This window comes from Myotis davidii, unplaced genomic scaffold, assembly GCF_000327345.1.
Source record: "Myotis davidii unplaced genomic scaffold, ASM32734v1 scaffold803, whole genome shotgun sequence".
NCBI lineage: Eukaryota > Metazoa > Chordata > Mammalia > Chiroptera > Vespertilionidae > Myotis > Myotis davidii.
In genome coordinates, this window is record NW_006295567.1 from 2125497 (window position 1) to 2137862 (window position 12366).

Sequence of the window (12366 nt, forward strand, 5' to 3'; positions counted from 1 at the left end):
CGCCCTGCAAGGCCTGGAGGCCGAGCCAGAGTAAAACCTCTCCCTCCTCCATGCCTCCTGCCTTCTGAGCCAGCGCCTCCAGGCGCCCGTGAGCAGGCTCTCCCTCATTGTCCTGGCAGCTCGTTTTCAGATCAGATTGCAAACACTAACGCGGTCCTTCGGTCCTCTGCTCTGCCCTCCCCTCCTGTAGGCTCCTTCACATCCAGGCTCTGGGCCAGGGATTCCCCACTGCCCCTCCCACAGCCCCAAGCTGGAGGCTCCCGGTAAGGGGAGCGGGAGAGGAGGCAGCAGAGGGCCCGCGAAGCCGCCAGGGAGGCTGCAAAACTGTGGGCTGAGGGCTCTGAGGGCTCTGGGGGCTTTGTTCCTAAAGGACTCCAAAGCCAATGGAACATGCAGAACAGAGAAGGCAAACCCCAAGGAGAACCCCGAGACAGCACCAACCTCAGGAATTGTAGAAGAGCACATAACTGGCAGTACCTCAGTCCCAGGGAGAGGGGCAGGATTAGAAGGAAGTGCTGCTGGACCCAATCTCAGAGGGCTTCTTGGAAGAGGTGACTTTTGACAGGAGAAGGATGGCGCTGGGAAGGGGGCTCTTAGGCAGGCACAGCGCCCTGCCCCTCCCTGGGCGCTGCAGGGCAATGGAAATGGCTCTCAGACTCCTAAGAACAGCCCTGTCTCGTTCCAAAGGAACCAGCCCACCAGCTGCAGTTGTGTCCAAGCCTGGGGGAAGGAGGGCTTTCAGAGATCAGCCGCAGAGTGAAGCCAGTTGAATCGGGTGTGTGGGGGGAGAGCCCAGTAGGTGTGGCCTGGTGCTGTCTGGCTGCAGCTGGAATGCCCTGGCCCAACTTTTGCAAGTGGGGGGTGAGGGGCACAGCACCACCCTGGCCAGATCTGCGCGCTCCCCCCGCACCCCCAGCCTGCCCTGTGAAGGCAGCATGTGCACCTCTCCGTGCACTAGGGGAGGCCGTGCAGGAGTGGGAAGAGGAACTATGGTGGCAGATGTCCAGCGTCTGACAGCATTTCAGCTCAGATTCTCTGGGAAGGTTTTTCCAGTCCCACCTCCTGTGCTGAGCTTGGCAGCCTGGTTTCCCTCCGTCAGCATCAGAACAGGCATTTACTTCCCCACCCATCTTTCACCCTAGTCGTCCTCCCTCCTTGTTCCCTGAGCCTGTGAGAAAGGCCGGCTCCTCACTCACTCCCCCTGGAACCCGCTCTCCCTGGGATCCCCTCTCCCTGGGACCTCCTCCCCCTGGAACCCCCTCCCCCTGGAACCCGCTCCCCCTGGAATGCTATCTCCCGCCTGCACAGCCCCATCTCGCACAGGAAAGGGGCAGACTGCTCAGTAAGGGCTAGCTCCCCTCTCCCTGCGACCCTCAACTTGAATTCACAGCCACTTATGCTAGAAAGACCCTTAAGGTCATTCATTGCCCCCACACTACAGGCCCTGTGAGGGCGGGGCTGTAACTGTGGTCACCTCCTGGGACCATGGTAGGAGATGACATGGAATGGAGCCCACAGCACAGCCTCTGCAGCAAACTGGCCCAGCTTCGCACCGTCTTCCTGACTTGAGAGTGATGAAGCCTTGAATACGTTGTTGAACTTCTCTGAGTGTCGTTTCCTCAGGTGCCAAAAGACAAGAGACAGGAAGAAAAAAGTGATGTAATACCTCCTCATAGGTTGACCTCTAAGATCATCTATATATATAAAAGTCTAATATGCTAAGTGTCCATCTGGGTAGTGACGTCATGTAGCAACGCCTAGCTTCCTCTCCCTAGCAACGAGCCTCCTTGAAGTTTCTTCAGCCCAGGAACACAACTTGCTCTATAGCCAAGGGCAAACATTTGACACTGTAACCAAATGTCTGTGAAGCGTTTCCCATGTCTCATCTCATTTGATCCTCACAGAAGTCCTGGAATAGTTTGATAGAAGACTCAGTGGAATCCTATTTTCTTTTCATTAGCCAGAAAACCTTAAAAATGACTTCAGGTTTTCTCCCTGTGCAGAATACAGTCAAACACGGCTGCAGTGAAATATTGTACCCTTTGTTCTGCCTGCGTGATCTACAATAATAATCTGCTTTGTGCTGATATTTACTGCTGTGTTGCTGACAATTACTTGAAAGAGAAGTTGGGGTGCCTCACTGGGCTGGAGAAAGTTTAGCTACGTCAGAAAGCAGGTCTAATTAAGCAAGTTTATTCTATATCTATAAAAGGCTAAGCTGACTGGCGCATGTTCAATACATATAAAGCTCTCACTGGTGCCAATCGCATGCATGTGTTTCCATCTGTCACTGTCGATCGTGAATTTTGTTGGCACTACTATTATAGAGAAAGGGCGAATAGTGATATTAAAATATTTCTTCTAATTAATTTCCTTGTGCAAGAATTCGTGCACCAGGCCACTCGTTGATAACAGCCACCACTCAGTAAGTCCTCCTTACGTGGCACGTGTCCTGCTGAGCGCTGTGCGTTTCCACGAAGCGCTCAGTGTGTGCCTGGCACACAGTCAGGCTGCCTGTGACGGTCACTGCACATAGACCATCCAGCGGTGCTCCTCTTGGCCTGACCTCACCTTTAACGGCCCCGAGATGAGAAATTCCTCCGGTCTGTGGTGTCCGGACGCCAGGAAGTCCTCGAAGCAGGAGAGCAGCTCGGGCTCAGTCAGCGGTGATTTGCTGACCTGCTCCCCGCACCCGGGAAAGGTCACCGTCCAAACAGCCGGCTCTCGTCTTGTTTAAACAAGGCCAGAAGGCTGGCGGCGGCTGTGGCTGGGGAGGAAGCAGCGGGCTGTTTGGGATTCCATGTGGACGCGGCCATGGAAGCTGTCAGGCTGATGCACACGCTCTGTCGGTTTGTAGCTCTTGGCGTGCCGGCCGCGTCCCCACATGACCATGTACGGTCAGTCCCTCGGAGAAGCGTGTAGCCCGGGGCGGGGTGGACGTGGTGAAGCGGGAGGAGAGGCACCTGGCCTTGGGAAGCCAGGAACCACCAGGAACCTTATCACCAAACTTCCCAGAACTGCTCCCCTGCTCCCTCCGGCCGAGACAGTGCGAAGGGAGGCTGGAGGGCAGGGGAAAGGGAAGGATGTGGCCCCGAGGCCGTGAGTTTTATTTTATCATCCGTGACCCTTCCGTGACGTTTGGAAGTCGGATCCTTTACCAGAGCCCGGGAAAGGGAAGGACGGCCCCAGCGCTCCCAGGGCCAGTCCGCAGGTTCCGCCTCTGCATCGCTGTGATGCTGGTTCTGCTTAGAGGAGCGCCGCAGGGCAGGGGTCCGGCGGACCTGAGCTCTGAGTGCTTAGACTGAAGAAAGATTCGGAGGAGGGTTTGGAAACAGGCTGGCCAGTTCAGGTTAGGTGAAAAGAACCTTGTCCTCACAGCCAGCGGGGCGAATTGCTGGCCGGTCAGGAAACTACAAATAATGCTAATTAAGAAGAGAAGGTTGACGGTTGCCGAGGCCACAGGAAAACGGTACTTTGGGGTGGTCCCCAAGGGCCTGCATGCACACGCAAGGATGCAGAATAGTTCTGTCCTGATAATATGATGGGCACGTCTGGCGGGGGGGAGGGGGAGGCGGGGAATGGGCAGAGCAGGGGATGGACAAGGAGCAAGGGCATTATTGTGCGGGTTCCAGAACTGGGTCAGGAGCTGTATGCAAACCATTTGATTTTTTTTAATGTTCAGAACCTTGAGGGGTTAGCTCCCTTCTTGCTTTCCAGAGGACGAAACCAAGGCTCATGGAGGCTGAGTGAATTGCCAAGGGTTCAGACTTGGCCTGTGGTAGGCCTAGGATCTGAGCTTCCTACCCTTCTCCCCGGTTATTTTAGCAGCTACTGGTGGTTACTGGTTCAGAATATTCCCCTGGCGGAGGGGGATCACATGTGCTCAGGAAGCCAGATTACAGGCTGGAAGTTGCTACAGTGCGCGTGAGGCTGGTATAACCAGAAGAGGTGTCTGTTTTTAGCAGAAGAACAGCCTGTTCCCTGTACAGTGTGGAATGACACTGTCAAAATCTCATTTTTCTGGTTAATTTCCCTAGAACTTTGTAGAGGTCACGACCCTTCTGTTATGACATCCTTTCTTCCTTGGCCAAATAAGAATATATTTGCTTGTGCCACAACATTCTTTGGTTAGTTTCAAGTCTGAGGATTCGGAGGCCCCTTTGACTAGCTTCAGGAGTTTATTATCACATTTTCAGAACCGTTTAGTACAAATGTATTCACTCATCCAAGCCTGTTGAGCCCTTACTAGATTCCTGACACTGGGTTCAATGCAGGGATCGGGAGAAGAACTAAACGTGTCTCCTTCTCTACGAGGCAGATACATAAACAAGTGCAATGTAATACCCACAACCTCGCGATGTTTAAAGCACATGCAGATCGCTGCTCTCACTGAACTGGAGTTTCATTCATTAAAAAACAACAACAGCAAACAGGTCGCCGTAAGGCTCTTTGTTAGATACTGAGAAAACCTGAGGCGAGTCCATTGGGGAGACAGATAATAAGTAGGTAAATTATATACAAAGGGGGCAAAATCTATAACAAGTAAGGGCGATTTGGGGTAGGCATATTACCATCGATTTGCCTAGATGGCAAATTATTTAGCACTTTATATGGAAAAGCGCAATCATTCAATAAATGGGCATATATGCTGCTGTCATCATCACTATCGTCATTGTTGGCAACTATTTGATGAATTAGTTTGAACTTTTTCTTATAAAAGCTGGGCAATATTGTCGTTTCTCAATTTTATAGAGAAAATCTGCGCACAGTGTGACTGAGTGGCTCCGCCGCACAATGACTTGGAGTCGAGATGCTGGCTGGCTGGCTCCCTAAGTTCCCCTCTGCCTGTGGCCCGTGGCCCCCGATCTGGGCAGCAGTCTGGGCTCCTCAGTCTCAGAGCAAACTGACTCAGACTCTCCCTCCAGCCCCTTGCGATCAGACAGGCTCTTAGCCTCTCCTCCCTTCCCTCCAACCTGCACGAAGCTGTCAGGTTCCAGCAGCCAGTGCTGCTGACCAGCCGGGGAAGCAGACACCAGGGCTTCCAGCCAAGTGCAGGCCCGGGTGCCCAGGGGCCTGAGCTGGGGCCCGGGGGCCTGCATCTCTAACAAGTCCAAGGTGTTGCTGGTGCCATGGTCTCGGGACCACACTTTGGATAGTGAGCTGTCCACTGTAAGCCCAAAGCTCTCTCCAGCGACCTGCCTTCCTCTTGCCCCTGCCTCCCCAGCTCGGGCCACCCTTCCTTCTTCAGAGCCTGGGCCCAAGCTCCTAAGAGGTGTCCCTCCTGTGGCCTCCCCTTCTCCATCCCACGTGCTCTGCTGAGTTCCTCTTCCTGAAACAACTTCCTCGTGTTACTCCGCTGCCTCGAGCAAACGGGACACACATCTCTCCAGCTGCAGTGAAGGCCTCTAAGCCTCAGCCCCAGCCCTTTCAGGGTGAGGGGTCTCACCTCGCCCACGGATTCGCCCTGCATTAGCCCCGCTGCTTCTCTGCCTTCAGGACTCTGTGGGCGCTCTTCCTCCCATGGATGCTTCTTCCTGCTTCCAGCTGGGGCCCTACGCTCAGCACCCAAGCCCCCCGCCCCTTCGAGGCACAGGCACCACTTGCGCAGGAAATGAGCTCGAAACTGCCATAGCTCTTCGCCCAAATACGGTTACTCACAGGCACTTTTACCTTCCGCGTGGACTCTAAGCGCCCTCGTCTCTCTTGGCCAACCCGGGGGACCTCTTGCAGGGCCTTGCTCCCAGCAACCCTCAATTAACTCATCCAGGTGCCCGAGAGATCTGTCCCGGCTCCTTCAATGGACGCTGTTCCCTTCGCATTACTTATGCCCCTGGGTTAACGTGTTTTGACATTAAAGCCGCCCCAGATCCTTTTAGGAAATCAGTCAGCTGTAGTCATCAGTGAGCAGTCGCAAGAGCAGACGTTCGGGAATGTTGTTAAATAAGTAAACGGGCGCTTTCCTCAGAGCGAGTAGGGCAGCTCGCTGTCCGCTCTGCCCACTCCTTCCTGCTGGGCCCTTTGCTCGTGTCCCTCCAAAAGGGGCGCCTGCAGTTCCTCGGCACCGGCTCCGCTTTAAGATGCGGGTCTGACCCGGCAGCACTGCTCTGTCTACTTAGCACTCACTTCAGTGCTGTCCTAGGCTGTGGGCTCCTTCCCGTCCCAGGCCCCCTGCATCCCCGCACTTGAATGCCCCCATCCCAGCACACATGGGGTCTCTGCACCTCTGGAAACAGTCAGGAGCCCAGATCTCCACATCCCGCACCAGGCCCACTGAATCAGATGGTTCTCAAATTCAAGTGTCCGTGCACCAGGAAGGCTTGTTAAAACACAGCGTGCTGGCCCCACCCAGAGCTGGTGGGATGGGACCGAGAACTGGTGTGTGTAGAAGTTCCCAGATGCAGCCGACGACGCTGCGCTGAAATGGCTCTTGGAGGCCCGTGAGGCCCAGCCGTGCGCGGAAGAAAAGCCACTGCAGTGCTTCCCGCAGGCGGAGCTGGCAGGAGGGGCTGGGCTCGCGCACGGGAAGGGCTTGATGAGCTCCCGTGGCCTGAACGGCTTGCTCCCTCTCTCTCACCAGCTCCCCAAGTAGGTGATAAGCACCTTGCAGATAGAGGCCCCGTCTTAGTCTCCTTCTCTTGCCAATCCCGTCAGGCAGGCCCAGAGCTGGCACCTACCGCCCGTGGGAGCAGCCTGGCCGCCCCCTGCAGGGCTGCTGGGAGGGAGCCAAGGACCTGGACGCTGTTTCAGTCATTGACCAGGAGGGCAAGTTCCCGTCAACTCTTGGACGCGTTTGTGCCTGAGAAGCTGACAGGGAGGAGGTGTCACCACCCTTTCTGTGCGTCTTAGGAAGCAGGAAATGGACACCTGTCTGAGGCCCGGACCCTCTCAAATGATCCACATGATTCGAAGGTTCCTGCTCCCAAGCTCCTCGTGCCGCATGTCCACTGTCTCTAACTTTTCCTTACAACGGACAGTCAGTGTTCCCGTGCGCCCGCACTGAGGAGCCCTAAGCCCTGAGGAGAGGCCACCTGCCAGCTGTGCTTCTAGGGCGGGCCTCCCAGAGTGTCAGGATTATGCATCTTCTGGGCGAGGGGGCGAGGGGGTGATGAAACTCATGAGAATATAGTCGGATTATTGAAATAAATTCTTAGCACCAGGGTCTGTGCTGTGGTCCTCAAAGCACTTACCAGCTTCTTATAAGAGACAAAGTCGCCCTGACGGGTGTGGCTCAGTGGATAGAGCGTCGGCCTGCGGACTCCGGGGTCCTGGGTTCGATTCCGGTCAAGGGCATGTACCTTGGTTGCGGGCACATCTCCAGTGGGGGGTGTGCGGGAGGCAGCTGATCAATGTTTCTCTCCCATGGATGTTTCTAACTCTCTATTCCTCTCCCTTCCTCTCTGTAAAAAATCAGTAAAATTTCTTTTTTTTTAAAAAGAAATAAATCACCACCATCATCATCATCAGGCAGGAGGTCCTTATAACAGACATGCTAGATGTATAAAACGGACGAATCCCTCATTTTTTCCCCTTTTTGGGCTAAAAATTGAAAATAATTTTTAAAGCTACAATTATTAGCTGAGAGTGTTTGCAGAGAATTACAGAAAACCCCCAGACTCGGGGCATCCCCTCGCGTAGCTTGGCCTCTTCGGTGACAGCACTCACCTCACGCCCGTCATTTGTCAGTTGGCCACCCAGTTCTGTGAGGGCCAAGACAGAAGCCACAGAGAAAGGGGACATAAAGCCAGCAGCAGCAGCCCCAGCATGTGCTGACTCCACGCAGCAGGCTGTCCACACAGACCTTACACACCCCGGCCAGCCCCAGGCCTGCTTGTCAGTATCATTTGTTGCCTGCCACGTGGGGTCACGTGAGACGCAGGGGACACTGTTCACCCTTCTCACCCACGGGGTCTGCGTTTCTCCTCCGCCCCCTCGCCAGGCTCCCTTGACGGGCCGCGCAGCCCTGTCTCCAGCACATTCTGCCAGGGTCAGAGCCTGACAGCTTCTTCCTGAGAGGAGCCGTGACAGTTCCCAAGAGAGACGGGATTTTGTGGGCTTTCCAGACACTGTTTTAGAAACTTTCTAAATAACACACACGCACACGCGCACACACACACACACGCGCACACACGTACACATTAATTATGTTCTTCCTTCAATGCTTTGACAGCTGGTCTTTCCCACATTTTCCAAATCTCTTAGAACCAGGCCTGCATGGCAGCTACTTCACAAATTTCCTAAGGGAATGGCTGTCTTTTATGTTTGAAGCCCAGTGCCCAGCACAACTCCTGGCACAGAAAGGGGCCAAGGAATCAGCTGTGGAACAGCAGTAGTCCCGGCTCACATTCACCGAGCGTTTTGTCTGGGCCGTTCTGTGAAGCCCCGTGTGATGACCTGATTGCTCCTCAGAACCACCCGCGAGCCGTGGGCCGCCAGCAGCACACCCTGTGGGTGAGAACAGCCTGGGCTCGGGGTGGGGAACTTGCCCAGCCCCACCGCCAGGCAGTGACAGCAGCTTTGGGCCCAGGTCTGTCTAGTACAGGGGTGGGCAAACTTTTTGACTCGAGGGCCACAATGGGTTCTTAAACCGGACCGGAGGGCCGGAACAAAAGCATGGATGGAGTGTTTGTGTGAACTAATATAAATTCAAAGTAAACATCATTACATAAAAGGGAAGCTCTGTGTGTAACGCCGCACAGTACAAGTTTAGGGACTATGACTGTCCCAGCAACCTACTGGCTTTGTGATTTATTGCTGAACAAAAGTAATATACCCAACAGCAACACATGCAGGAGAAAATAACAAGCTGTGCCTCTCACGAGGGAGCTACTGAGGCCCCGGGGGGGAATGGGCTGCCGGAGCCAGCAGGCCAGGCCTCCAGTCCCTGAGGTCCCCGAGCCCGGTTTCCAGCAGCGAGACGGTGCTCCGATGTCCACAGAGCCCGCTTCTCCCGTGGCTCTGGCTCCTAAACAGTCGTCTCCAGGGAGAGGCGCCTATGGAGGCAACAGCGGGGCATTACCAGGCGGGTGGGCGACAGTGAGCCAGCTGACTCTCAATACGATGGCTCTTCCTGATGGATGGGGCGGCCGCTGTAATTGGAAGGCGCTTCCAGGCTAAGAGGCAGTAGGACTTGCCTGAGGGCCCAGAGAGGGTCCCAGGTGGCTGATAGTGGAGCTCCCCTGACCCCGCTGTCCTGGGCACTTGCCCTCCCTCTCGCTCCCTACCTGGCAGAGGCGCTGGGGAGCAGAGCTTGAGCAAAGAAGCCTAGAGTGCTGCTTTCAGGTGAGCTGAGTTATCTGTGTGAGAAAGCCTGCAAGACCCGGCCTGGGGGTTCGTGCAAGAAGGACCACGTGGGAAGGAGCAGGAACCTACTTAATACAGGGAGGGCTGCAGGGGCCCTGGGTGCTGGGTCAGGCCCAGGTCTCCCTCAGAAGAAGGCGGGCCCTGGAGGGCGAGGGGAGGGACGGTGCTCTCCCCACCCAGAGCGGGGTCCAGTCTTTCATTTGCACGCACTTCACTTACACTTGGGCTGGCGACTCAACCTCTGGGCCTTTATTTTTTCTTTGTTCGTGAAATCGGAGGCTCCTGGGCGATTTTTAAGATAGTCGGTCTCTGGCATCCAGGAGGTTAGGCCTGAGGCCCTAAAGCCACTCGGAATGTTCCACTACTGTGACCCCTCTCGGGGGGGGCGGGGGGGTCCGAGTTTTATTTTGGAGTGCAGAGCCCGCTAATGCGTGGGTCCCGGCACTTTACTTCTCTGATTCCTGCATTCTCCCGGGAGTAACTGTATCCTCAGTGTTTCTGCTTCTAAATCTGTCGAACATCAGTCTCAGCATTCGGGCCTTTGGTAGAAATATTAACCAAAATGATTTATTACCAAAGTGGAAGACAGAGTCCTGGAAAGAAAGTCCACGTGGCGAGGCCTTGCAGGTTTTGGGGAGCCTGCGCCCTGTGCTGGGTGCCTGGGAGGAGGGGAGCATCGTTTGGGAGGTGCTGTCTGTGTGGTGGCACACAGCGGGCATCTCTCGGCCACCTCTCTCCCCTCGCTGACCAGCCGGAGGCGGGAGCATCACTGTGAGACTTGCTGTGGGAGCCACACGGCTGGGCTCAGCCCCTGGTCAGTCTCCCGCCTCCAACTGTGCTGTGCCTCATAGGAAATGACCCACCTCCACCCAACTGAGTGCCTTAAGGAAATGAAACCTCCATGATTTCATAGTTCCTGTGGTTCTGGCTCAGGATTGCCCCTGAGTTTCCAGCCTGGGGCTGAAGAACCCTTCCCTGTGTGGGCCTGGGCTGCCAGCATATGCAGCCTGTCACAGACTGGGGGGCTTGAACTGCAGACACTTATTTTCTCACGGTTCCAGAGGCTACACGTCCATGAGTGAGGTGCCAGCAAACTCAGTGCCCAACAGCTCCCGAGGTGGCATCCTTACCTGGTACCGGCTCCGCCCCACGTGGGCCACTCCGTGAGCTGCTTCATCCTCCTCAGGCCAGAGTGCCTGGCAGCGAGGAGAGCAGGATGGAAGCCACATGTCTTTCCGGCCTAGCCTCAGAAGTGACCCACCGTCATTTCTGCGAAACTCTATTAATTACCAAGGCCAGGCATATTGGTGTAGGAAGGAACTATAATGCCAGGAGGCAAGAGTCACTGGGGCCATTGGGGGACTGGCTACACATCTCTGCATGAAGAATATTGTTTTTCATAATGTCAGATCCTAGCTCCACCACTTGAAAGCTATGCAAAAAGCAAGCCTCTGAGCCTGTTGCCCCATCAATCGGATAAAAGTTCCTTCCTCAGGGGGTGGATATATTACATGAGAGAACAGACTTGCTGGCTGCAACTGCTCATCAAATAAACACTCTTTACGTCCCCGATGTTCCCTAGTCTCTCACCACCTTGCTATTTCCACCTTCACTGCTTGCCTAGGCTTCACACACTTCCTTGTGCAATGACGGGAATTCTAGAATGTCAGAGGAGCATCTGTATCATCTAGTGTAATAGTCCTCAACTTTTTAAGGCTCTTTCTGTTGTTTTTTCCCAGTGAGCCTCACATTTTGAAATACTTTTAATCACCACACTACATGAGCTACATATTCCATTTCCATTATATTAAAGAAACATATATATATATATATATAACTGCCTTTGAGAACTTCCAGCAATGAGAGACCACCAGTGTCTCTACACCAACTTGTGATAATTTCAGTGGAAAGTAAAGTAATGACTATTCTAAAGGCCCAGAAAGATGAGAGGGTTTACCCAAGGTCATTCAGATAAGTTAATGAGAGAACTGGGGGCTCCACCTGGTCTTCTGGATGCCAATGACCACTTCCCAGCTCTAAGTGGTCACCTTATTTTTGACCTGCTGTGCTACACCTCATGACATCGGACACTGGAGGGCGGAGGCCTTTCCTGTCTAACACTAACTCCAGGACAAACACCATCTCAAGCCCCAGGCGCGTGAATAGCACAGATGGGCAAGACCTGCAACCCACAGGTGTGGGCCCTAAGCACCACACAACAGGCCATTGCCTGTGAGGCATCCACAAAGGGCTGGCCCACTGGACAGCACACCTGTCAGTCCTGGAGCTGTTCAGTGAGAGCATTGGGCTAGGGCCGTGGTCGGCAAACTACGGCTCGAGAGCCACATGCGGCTCTTTGGCCCCTTGAGTGTGGCTCTTCCTAAGCCTTAGGAGTACCCTAATTAAGTTAATAACAGTGTACCTACCTGTATAGTTTAAGTTTAAAAAATTTGGCTCTCAAAAGAAATTTCAGTCGTTGTACTGTTGATATTTGGCTCTGTTTTCCAGTGAGTTTGCCGAACACTGAGCTAGGGAGCTAGTTTTGTCTTCAAGTTTCCGGCCCAGATCCACTCACAAAGAGACACCAGATTCTCATTGACAAATGGAAGTCAGAGGCAAAAGATAGGGGCAAGGGCCAGTCTTGAGACTACCTACATGGAGGAGTGAGGGCCGGGCAGCATATGCTTTGCTTTGCCCTGGAAAAGGATAACTAAGGAGTATGAGGGCTCCATAGTCACCCTGGGGTGGCCAGCAACCCACCTGTTGGCAAAAGGTCAGTATATGACAGAAAGGACAGGTAGCCAGTCCCCGTGTCTTATCAGAAAAGAATCAAAAAGAAAAGCCTAAGAATTAAAGAGGAATTTCCTCAGCCTAGAGGTTGAAAGAGTAACACCGGTGAGCCGGTAGAGTGGGCCAGTTGTTTAACAACAAATGCTCCATAGATGTCCTTGTGCTCTGTGCTCCTGTTAGTGCCTGCTCCCGATTTAGTTCACAGTAAAGTTGCTTTGGAACGTTCCCGCCTGCCTCTGCTGAACTACCAACCCTGTGGACACCATGATCTTGAAC